General features: G+C 42.4%; 1 long non-coding RNA gene across 1 annotated transcript; it reads left to right on the top strand.

Annotated features, from left to right (window-relative positions):
* The first annotated feature begins 5,537 nt into the window (after nt 1-5,537).
* LOC142502286 (uncharacterized) lies at nt 5,538-10,776 on the top strand. Its single transcript, XR_012803716.1, has 4 exons — nt 5,538-5,862; nt 8,770-8,979; nt 9,597-10,006; nt 10,670-10,776. It is a non-coding gene; the product is annotated as an uncharacterized LOC142502286 (long non-coding RNA).
* Nucleotides 10,777-11,979: the final 1,203 nt, after the last annotated feature.

Here is an 11,979-nt window from a genome sequence, read left to right as displayed (position 1 = left end):
CAAAGGGTATATCAGGTGCAGCAGAGGAATCAGTGAGCAGTAAATCTATCTTTAAAGCGGGAGCCTTTGAATCAGTAAGGATTATATTAGGTACTGCAGGAAAATCAGTAAGAGGTCAATCTGACTTTCAAGCGGAAGTCTTTGAGTCAGTAATGGATACCTCAAACATTGCAGAAGAATCAGCGCGACAAACTTGCCTTTGAGTGAGAGTTTCAGACTCATCAAGGGTTACATTAAAGGTACGGTAGGGAAATCAACGAGGGGAAAACTAGACTTTCATGTTGGATTCTTAGATTCAGAAATAGATACCTCAGACACTGCAGATTAATCAGTAATTCATAAACTTGTCTTTGAAATGGGAGTCCCAGAGTCAGTGGTTATAACAGGCACTGCAGAGGAATAAGCAAAAGATCTGCTCGTCTCCGAAGTGGGTGTCTGACAATCAGCAGTGGTTATATTAGGCACTGCAGAATGATCAGAGAAAGATACACTTGTCTATGAAGTGGGAGTCTGAGAATCAACAATAGGTATACCAAATACTGTAGAGATTTTTAAGGCAAGAGCCTTAAATCAAGGATAGGGGTATTAAACATTGCACGAGAGTCAGGGAAAGGGGAACCAGATTTTAAATCTAGGGCTTTATAACTAGCAAGGGTTACAGCCCATACTGCAGGAGATCTAAGGACAGAGATAACAGGCTGGGGTTAAAGCAGGCAGCAGAGGTACAAGGTCAGGGTCACAGGCTGGGGTCAGCAGCAGGGTATCCACAAGAACAGGGCTAGTATACAGGCATCCACAGTGTCTATGACCACATGGGATAGAATACCATGCTCGGGCAGGGGCTGGGAGTAACAGATTGCTATTTAAAGCCCTGGGGACAGGTGCAGCCAATTACCAAGTCCAGGAAGAGGTTTGCCAGGATCAAAGATGGCTGTAACGGCCACGTAAGGGCAAGTTCCAGCAAAACCCAGGATTGAACCCTTACACCATCCCAATTCACTTTCTCAAGACCACCAACAGGCCAGGTATGATTGAGATACCTTTGATGAGGCAGGGATATCTTTAAAACTGGGCCTGTTGGTGGCCTTTGAGGACCCCAACAGGACTACTACTAACCCTGCCTCACACCTTGCAACCTAGCCACAATTCTGCAGCTAGCGTAATTTCCCTTTCTCCCAGAACAGCCACTGCTCATCTCCTCCTTGAATCCCTGTCTTGGCTTCCCATCAAGTTACAGATCATGTACACTATTCTCATTCTTACCTTCACGGCTCTCCCTTCGTCTGCTCCTCCCTACATATCAGCTTCCATTTCTCACTGTGCCCTGCCAGTGCCTCGCATGCTCTGCTCATAACTTCCACTTTTAATGCTGTCACCTTACCGCCCCTTACCTGTGGAACTTACTCACCCTCGGTATACACCAATCTTCTTATTGCCCCACCTTTAAGTCAAACCTAAAAACATACGATGCATGTAACTCTGGATTCGAGGCTATAGACCCAGAGTCTCACTTCCAAACCATTTCTTTTCCCATTGACTGATTTTACGTTAGTTGCACTTATTATAATATAATTCTATGTATTGCAGTATCTTTTGTAAACCACTGTGCTATAATGAACATTACATACATTACATCTTTAAAGATTTAAGACGTGTTTAAAGAGGCAATTCAAGCAGCTTAAAAAAATACAACTAAATATTTTTTTTCATTTAATATATGCAGCCTTTCATTACCTTTATTGCAAACTAATTGCCTAAGCTGCTGATCGATCAGTTCTCCCGCGATCGATCAGCAAAATCCTGCTTCCCAGGGTTCACTAAATGGCCATCTTTCAGTTTCGAATCAATCATTCAGTCAGTGTAACAGCAGCTACCATGTATTCTTATATTACTAAGGTAACATTATCTATTGTTACAGTTTACAGCTCAAACTGCTGGGAATATTGGCAACAAATTATCACAAACTGGAAAGTGTTACAAAGATCTTGCACTGCTTGGGAAGTGTTTAAAACCTTCTATAGAAATCAAAGCATTATTTGTCTATTCATACAAGCTAAGGGTGTATGTACAATCTGCCAAAGTTTAGATCCCCAGCACGGTGATGCACAAACTTTTTAGTTCGCGCCCCCCCCCCCCCTCCTTACCTGCTATCGGGCTTCGTGGCGTTGTATGACGTCACAACATCATGTGACACGTTGCCATTTGACCCATGGCGTCATTTGACCACGCGTTGTCATGGCGACGCGTCGCCGAAGAGCCGACTGAGAGAAGTAAGGTACGTTGCAAAGGTCTCGCACATCCCCCCGGCATTTAATTTACATGCCTGGGGAAGAGCGCGGGGCATCTGCAACCGCCACGCCCCCCCCCCCCCCAGAAAAACCCACGCCCCCCACTTTGCGCACCCCTGCCCCAGCGTATTGGAGTCCATATAGGCCTGCGCGGCCTGGTGTCTCTAGGAGGCAATGACACGCACGAGGTGGTCTGTACTCAGGCCGGAGAGGGAGACCCAGCCTGCAGGATGATCCAGGCTTGTAATCCCTCCCAACTAGTCATGTGAAAGATGGTTATTTACCTCAGCCTGGTCTCAGAGATTAACCAGCTCACTGCTGGACGGAGTAGCTACCCATATGTTTTCCCTCCATAGCTATCAGACAGGGAAACTGCCCTGTCACAGTCATCACGTGAGGCGAGTGGCAGGCTCCTCGGGGAGTTAGAGGCCCCGCGGGCACACACGCTGTGCCAGGCCCGGACATGTTACAAGCCGGTACTGGTTATGGGTCTTCCATTGTTACTTTTGAAACCCCTGTTTTCAGTGGCTTATATCATTTAATTCAGGCTGAAACGCCTCTATTTCTGCGGACAGACAGTGGGCATATTTGCTGTGCAGAAGCCAGGCCAGCTGCTTATTATTTTATTTTTTCATGCCTTTGTTACTGGTGGCATCTTCTGATGCAAAACAACATTAGTCTTCTCACTGGAATCAGCCAGAGATTGCGGGAGAAAGGTTGGCAAATTCCTGTTGTGAGACAGAAAGCCATTCATGTTCTTTCCACCTAATACTGCTTTATTCATGCTTATTGCAGTGCGTAGTTTAAGTGGTTATATTTTTAACACAATGCATTGAGTTAATAGCAGTGCTATGAAAGCGGCTTTCCAAACGGGTGTTTTTTTTAATTTTTTTAACATAGATTTGAAGCAGGGGGTCTCAAGAGCTGAACCACTTTAATTTCAGCTCCGGGGACCCCCTACTTCTGGTGATACTGACCTCCATGGGGGGTGATGGTAGCCGCTCCGCTGGACTAGCGGGAATTACGTAAGGGTGGAGTTTCAAAGCTCCCGCGCCCTGCGGGCCAATAGGAAGCCGTGACATCATCAGATTCGGCTTTTCATTGGCCCACGTGACGCGGGAGCGTTAAGCTTTGCAACGATACCGGCGCCCTCTATGGAGGTCTGTATCTCGGGAGGCAGGGGGTGCATGATAATAGAAAAAGTGCATGAATTTCTCCTTCAAAACAATGGTTCAGGTGATAACACACGTGTTATTTAACACATTATTTTATGAATTAACCCACGTTAATGGCGGTAATAATCTCTGCAACATCTATAGAGCCCAAGAAACGTCCACAATGAGCTCCTTTTGCGGAAAGATTCAGTGGGGGTTAAGCATCACGCTGACTGTGAAGTATTGTACCATATTTAGGGCTGTTGACAGGGTTACTGGTCCCAGGCAGAGAAGAACTAACCGGGACCACAGGTAGATAAGCAGGGGGGTGACGGAAGGAGGCAGACCCACCCACGCACCAGAAGGAACTTTGGCGGTCGTCAGGCCTGACTTTCGGTCAAGGTCGGCAGGGCCCCCAGAGCCGGCGGGTCACACAGCTGCCCGTACCTGTGGGTGCCCCTGACTGTGTAGGAGGGTTTCCTAGTGCAGAAGCATTTTTATTTGTCAAATATTGTGCAATGGGAAAAGAGAATGCTAATTCATCATTTTGGGGTTTCCATCCTTGCTGTCTTGCATGCAAACAAATAAATAATATCCCCCGGTCCCTGCACATAACCAGCCACTGCAACCAAAGCAATCTTCACTACATTTTGCACTAGGGGGCAGCCTCAGCCCATCATTCTTTGTGCAGGAAGTGCTCAAATCTCGCTCCAATGAAAAGTGAAGGTCTGGCAAATGCAGTCAAATCAAACCTCAGAGACTACATGTCATTTTATGAAGCCTTTTAATTTGATTCTGTTTAGTTAAAGCAGCCCCAAGAGTAACCCGAGTAACTGAACTCCGCGCACCGAGAAACTCCAGAAACTTCCAATCATTCCTCCGAATAACAGTATGCGCTCACCAGATTAGGAACCGTACACAAATAATGCTTCCCAAGTTATAATCATAAGGTTTTAGGTATTTCCTTGTACTCTCACAGGCATTTAGACAGGACCGCATTATTCACTCTTTGCCGGATATATCCATTGATACGGATGACTTGTTGTAATGCAACAAGAAGCATGTCTAATCATGAAACGTCTATAAGCCAAAAAAACGACATAAATGTGGGTTGATTCTATAAGAAATATTAACCTACATTGTTTATTCGAGTTCAAATGTAGTTAAAATATCTGTCAGTTGTACTGGTCCAGGAGAAGTGATTGTCCTAGGTTGTTGTGATCCCTTTTATTGGACCGTAATGAGATATCTTCTTTGATGAGATTAATTGGTAAATTCGACATGTGCCAAAGTTCTGTCCATTCTGGCCGTTTTCTAAAGAAAAAGATTTTGGGCCCAAAAAGTCCATATTAACGCTTTGCCATAAGTAGAATGTTCCCCCTATACTGTAAAAAATAAATAAAAATGATGGTGTTATTACGTTGGTCACAGCTGGAGGGGTGCGGACTGGTCAGTTTTGCCCAGGTGGTTAATTTGGAGGAATGTTAGGGGTCTAAAAGATGTGCTCTTGGGTCAGATAAAGGTGCGGCGGGCCTGGGGGTGTACTCCTAGGAGGAACCCCAGGTTTTACAAACCCTGAGTACTCACTGGGTCATATAGTGGTGCTGAGCATATTCAAGTTCAATGGATGGGGCGACTTGCTGACCACGTCCAGGAGTGTTGGTGTTGAATGTTTAATAAAAGGCGGTGGCTATTTGTACCCAAAAAATGTTTCTGTTTTTATTTGGGCGGATTATTAAACAGAATGGGCAAGGGTAACCTTTATTTAATGATACCAAATGAAAATTAATTGTATAAAACTAAATTAATCCACGACGAATATAAACTCTCCATATTCGATGTATGCCCATATTATTCATGTGCAGCCAATATTTATTATCAGTATATAACTGTAGTGATGCCAGGAATAGACCTTTCAAACTGGATCTGACTGTGTCTGTACACCTCCTTTAAAGAACGGTGCTGACTAAACCTGCTTACGTCTCACGCTTAATATAACGATGTACAAGTTTACTTGTTTGAATCTTCCTGCTGCTGCTGCTGCTGCTAAATGGGGATCTGCTCTACAGATGTAAAACAAAAAAAATCCCCCAAACCAACCCTGCACTTCTGAATTTCCATTTTACAGGCATATCCTTTAACAGCGTTGACCCTTACGACCTTCCCAGTGCAGCACCAACTGCCCTCTCCTGGGCACCCCGTGGAGAACTTTACGCACTGCAATCAAACCACCAATTGACAGTGTAATGGAAGGCCCAGGGCACCCAGCGTGCTTGCACAGCAGACATCGCTTAAGTCATTAACCATTTGTGGTCTCCAGTCTTACTGTTCGATTTTATTGGGAGGTTCCATGTTGGATGGTTCGTCCATTTCAGACGATAACACGAATCCCTGCGTTTCACTCATCCAACTGACGTACTGTAAGTTGATGCGTTCTTTATTGGCCGGTTATTACTAGAGTATTTGATCAAAAATAGTGCGTCCTTTTTAAACTTGTATTTTTTTTTCTTTCTTGGAGAGGTCCCAGCTATACATATGTTTCTGCTTGTTCTTATGGTTTTCTGCCATCATGTACAATTATCGTTTTTTAATTGCCTTGCATTGCCTAGGTAATTTGGCAGTAAATACAAAGCCTCGGCCTATCACCAAAGAAATTACATCTGTTTCACATATATCATTCATAGCCACCCATTGTGCCCTAAGCTTCCACATACCACTAGCCAGGGCTACTAGTTTATTGATTTCCCGCCTCCCCCCCCCACCCCCCCCCCATACCTTTTAAAGAAGTTGAAAGATCTTACATTTTTTTTTGGTTTTGTTTCATGATGGTTTAAGTTAATGAACCTGAGCAGCTGTTATGTGAGTGAAGGTCACTTTACTCCCAATGAATGAGTCTGGTTTTCGTGCACTCCCTGTGGCGGAGCTGGCATTAACTCGGTGATTAGTATGTGATGACAACACCTTCAGAATAATTAGTTGAAAATTAGCTGAGAGGTCATTAACCCCTTTAACAACCCCTGTGCTAAGATTAGAACAAAACACATTTGGAATATTGGAAAATAAGTTTTTGTTTTTTTTGTGTGTGCCATGCCAACTTCTGTATGGCTTAGTCATGGAGGTTCCTGGAACACGTTCCATGTTCTTCCAAACGTTTATTTAACAAGCATGACAAAATCCCATTTTTTTAATGATATAAATGACCTTGGTTTTTATATTAATCTTGGTCACTTACCAAAATGTGTGTCATCTGCTAGTGATGTAATATTAAAAGAACATCTTCGCAGTATACAATATAGATAAACACCATTTGAAAATGTATTAAACAAATCCTAAATTGGTGCCATTGGTCATGATGCTAATATATTGTCCCATTATAAATCAGAAAATGTAAGAGATTCTGTAAGATCCAATGCCAATGCTGACATAGCAATATATTCCATCAGATCGTACTATAATGGTCAATGTCACTGATCCCATCTGAACTTTGGCAGGCATCTAGGAAGGGCGATAACTTGGAGAACATAGAGTTGGAACGCATGCGGCAGGTTGTGTCGCCCAGCCTCAGAATCTCTCACTTCTGCAAAGCCAAACAGACTCAGAATAATGCTACATATAGCCATTAGAACTTGTTTCAAGGGCTTGATGCAAATGCCTACAGAGCAGGTATTCTGAGGATGTGAAATTGGCAGTGCCCCATGCAAGGCGTCACCAGGAACTTCCAACTTGTATTTATTTATAATTCATCTCCATTACATTCAATAACACTACTATCCATCCAGTCTTGTGAGTATGTTGTCAAGGGGTTACACTCAACTCCTCCCTCTCTTTCTCCCCTCATATAAACTCTGTTACTAAATTTTGCAGTTTATTCCTCAGCAACATTGCAAATATATGCCCTATCCTCTGCTCCTTGAACACTGAAACACTAAAATGCATGCCCTCGTTCTCCCCTATTATGGTTACTGAAACCTTTTTTTTTTTTTACCTTGGCTCACACCTCTCTCCCTTGCAATATATTAAAAATACTCAATGCTCAAACCATCTCCTGCTCTACTACACGTATATCTGCTGATCACCTCCTGAAATCTCTCTGCTGGCTTCTTACTAATCTCTGTATAAACTACAAAATGTTCCTCCTTTTCTTTAAGGCGCTACACTCCTCTGCACCCCCATATATCTCACCTCTGCTACCTCATTACACCCTTACTCGCCTCTTACGCTCACCCCAAGGATGAATCATCATTGCACCTTTTACCTCTACAGCCCTCTCGTGTCTTAAAACTTGTCTACTCATCTCTCCCTACCTCTCTTCCTCTTAATACTCGTCAAGTACCTTCTCTTTCCATGTTTAAGTCCCGGCACAAAATCCACCTCGTTGGGGCAGGGTCTCCCTTTACATCATCTTACCATTTACTTTCTCTGTTCTCTGTTTGCACTTTATTTTCTCTGTACTGTCATTTTCTAAAGCGCTGTGTACACCATTGGAGCTACATAAATACCATTATACATCCATATAACGTACTCATGCAATCTCAATAGCTGAATAAAGAAAGAAAGAAGGGTGGGGAGCCGGGTTGGTCCTTTCTTTCATGTAGTAACAAGAGAGGGAGTAGGGGGTAAGATCCCTTTATGGGACCAACAAGTAGTTGATATGTTACAAGCTTTCTTACCTCTCAGGGTGGGTTACCCGATGAAGGACCCTGATTCGAAAACTTGTAACATATCAACTACTTGTCGGTCCAATAAAAGGTATCATACCACCCTACTCCCTCTCCCTCCTTTGTTGCTATCTGAATACATGAAATTGAAGTATAAACATCAGTGTGGTCTAATGGTCCATCCCTGCCTGTGTGGGATTTCCATAGTGCTTAGATATTCTGCCCATAAACTCTGTCCACATCCCACAATTGCAATTTTAACCCCATTTGTTTCCACATGATTTACATTTGACCTAATGCAAATTAACCACTGAAAGCTTTCGTTGAAAATTAATTAGGTGGCTAAACTGCCTGCAGCTGAATTCCCTGGCAGGGTCTGCTTCTCGTGGGCCCTCCACATTCCCAGTTTAGAACACCTAGTAACATAAAAAGTATAATCTTTCAATAAAACAAATAATATAATCGGTTCCAGAGTGAAACGCAATACCCTGAAGCAGAGCTGTGTGTATTAGAAACCCTTTTATTCTGGAAGATACAATTATTCTATAAACTTAATGTACTGGGATAATTGGACTATATTATTAAATACAGTGGCAGCATTAAATCGCATCTTACATGGGGACCTGCAATAAAAGTTGTTCTTCTTTTTGTACATCTCTATCTTTTCAGATAATGTTTGGAGGTTAATGGAAATCATTAGGTTAGTTAGAACTTTTCCTGGTTCCGGTATACTTCGGTACGGTATGGCAAGGTCATGGCACACAGCAGTGCTGGATTCCAACATCATGCTGTACCATCCATGGACAGTCACATTAAACCACTTAATACTTGACGTGTATACAGTGTTTTGGGAGGCATAGAACTACCGCCAAAGCAGAGGTGAGTAGCGTTGAACTCAGTGAAAGAAGTTCTATATTAGAGACTTGTGCAGAATAAACTCCTAAGAGCTGTCTGGATAGACCAAAAATAATCATCTGTTACCTATTCCTTTGTATCTACCCAGCACTGTAGGTGTTGGGAATTACTATATTAAGGCATCTGGCACAAGCATGATCACTGAAGGCTTTGGGGACGAAGGTTGATATTCAATATGCTTTGAATAGGTCTTTCTCTTGCTTCTGAAGATTTTCTCTCCAAGTAAATGGAGCTGCAATCTTCCAAAGCTAGAGCAAATTGGCATGACGGCATAGTCTACGTATCAAAGTCTATTGGCGTAAGGTTAAGGTTTTGACCATAGTGCAGGCTACGTAGCTCACCCCGAAACAAACACTAGGACGCCAATGCATATGCGCATAGTGCGCGTGCGCTACCTACAGGGACAGTGGTGCTTCGCAATAAAGTTTGTATTTGAAGCGCGACGCTGGGAAAAGGAGGAAGCACGGAAGCTAGCGCGTTCCACTATGGACGCTGCCTAATGCGGAGGTAGCCGCAGATATATAAAGATGAGCAAACCTTTTTTCACAGACCATACGAGATGCGCCTTTTTTCCCCACCAGGGAGAAATTCGCAAACGCCTGACGAAGGATTCAATTATCCGAAACGCGTTGTGTGTGCAGAGACCTGGACCAGAAGTTGCGTGTCTGCTGGAGGACACCATAGCTGGCGCCTGCACTGACGGAGAACAGTCCTGTATACCGGACGCGGCGAACAGGAGCACACTGCACCGGAGAGCGGGAGGTTGACGTCGGCGTCCCTGAGCAGTTTTTTATATGTGAGTGAATTGTTGTCTCACATTCTTTGCCAATAAACGTATTTTTATTCATCTGTGTGGCGCTGTCTTCCACTACATGCGCCCTGAGTGGCCCATCCATGATGTACAGAGGGAGAAGGAGCATGACTGCCTAGCAAGAAGGAGGGAAAGAAAATAAAGACCCCTATAGTACTACCCAGTACCACACAGGCCCGTGTGAGTACATATTACGTTATACTCTTATCACCCCTGTGCTCCTAACCATTGTTTCACTATTGTATGTGTTTTAAACTACTGCTCTGGTATGAACTCTGACCCCTGTCTGCGCCCCTCTGTCTCTCTTTCTACCTAGAAATTCGCACAGTTGTAAAAGTTCGCAAGCAGTTCCCCAAGAAAAAGTCAAACTCAATTGCACAGGCTGAAATAGGGATTTTGCGGCAGAGAATGTTTGAATTTAGATTAGCTGGCGAAATTCGCCAATTTCATTAGAACTTAGACAAGTTTCAGCAACGTTTTGGTAACTTTTTGCGAATTGTAAATTTTTTTGAAAGGTTTGAGCAAAATCTTTTTTTTCCTTTGATAAATCTGCTTTATTTGTACCCCAGTTTAACCCAAATTTTGCAACCGGGTGATTTTCACTGATAACTCCATGTACATAGTATGGCCATAAATATGGGAGAATACTAATAAATAAATAATTAAAAAGATGAATCATTTCTTAAAGCTGCAGACCAAGCAATATCCTTCTGTACATGTGTATTTTTTTTTTAACAAATCAATTCTGTACCATGAGAAAATACTTGTAGCATTTTCCTTTAAACAACTCTGAATTACATTTTTAATGCATTATAATGTAACAAGCCTTTTTTGTTTCTATAGCAACCATTTACAAAGTCACAGATACCGAGTCAATACTCCTCTGCAGTCATTAAGTGAACCCTCGAGCTGAATCTTCGCCGATCGATCATTGTGTCGATTGTATTAATGCACATATTAAAGGAGAAAATAAAGATTAAAAAAAAAACGACAGCTTGGACTGCTGCTTTAAATCTATGAAAGTTTTGAGCATTACTGAGTACAAATAAGATGATGGAGCATAAGCCACAGTTTGTAACAAGGTAACATAACAATTTTTGATATATTGCACAGCATTAGAACGCAGGAGAAATTTATTTTGTCAGTGTTATTTCAGGTTCCAGCTAAGTTGTAGGCAAATCTTATCTAAACAGTACTCAGAAATCTTCAACACATGCCCCTATGGAATGAAAATCACAACGTTAACATGATTTACTGCAAATGGCTCGACAACATTAAAATTACTTTTTTTTTCTCCCTGTGTATGCTGCTTCAAAGAAGAGCTCTGTGGGCTCATAAAAAAAAAACAGAGAACAAATAGGGGCCTTTTAGTCCAATTTATATGCCATCCCAGTGTGCGCAGAGACACATATAATCTGTAAAATGTCAGCTTCAAAGTTCCATAGAGATTGGTGTTAGCCTTGACCTTTCACCTCGCCAGCTCTCGCCTGGCACTCCCGCTCACTTATGCAGCTGGTTTAAATAAATGGATTTCGGTTTCAGAAGACTGTCCTAAGTGTCTCGCACAAATTGCATTGTTATATATAAAAAAAAAAAGATCTATTATTGTTAATACACTGAAAGCCAGCAAGTCTTTGGGCAGAAGTAGCTTTTGGAGACCTTTCATTGTACAGCTGTACGAGTTGGGGGAAAAAAAAGATTATGGTATATGAAAAAGCACAGAAGTAGTGTTTCCTGTGACAATACACAGAGGAAGTACTTTATTTTGATGATTTTTCTTCCTAAAGAAACATGGCGGGCCAAGATAAACAAAGCAAAGAATCCGGGTTAACCAATCCTTGTATGTGCGACTCAATTATTTCTATATATCAATCTAAAGCCAAAGTTTTGCAAACATGAATAATCTTTGGAGGGATTTAAGTACGTTTTTGCACTAGGGCTGCCAAGATTTATTACTAAAACATTTCCATTATTCTCAATAAAAAGTGTTTTGGCCAGTAGTGTTTGGCTATGTGTAATGAATTCATATTGACATTATTATAATCCTGAAAGCCCCTGTTCGTTATATTCAATGTGCTGCTAAGTATCGTCCCTTGTTGAGGAATATTGCAGTCCGGTTCAAAGCAGCGGAGCCAAAATAGTTTCTAACAAGG

The sequence above is a fragment of the Ascaphus truei genome, chromosome 9, assembly GCF_040206685.1.
Source record: "Ascaphus truei isolate aAscTru1 chromosome 9, aAscTru1.hap1, whole genome shotgun sequence".
Lineage (NCBI taxonomy): Eukaryota > Metazoa > Chordata > Amphibia > Anura > Ascaphidae > Ascaphus > Ascaphus truei.
This window is presented reverse-complemented; position numbering and strand designations above follow the sequence as displayed.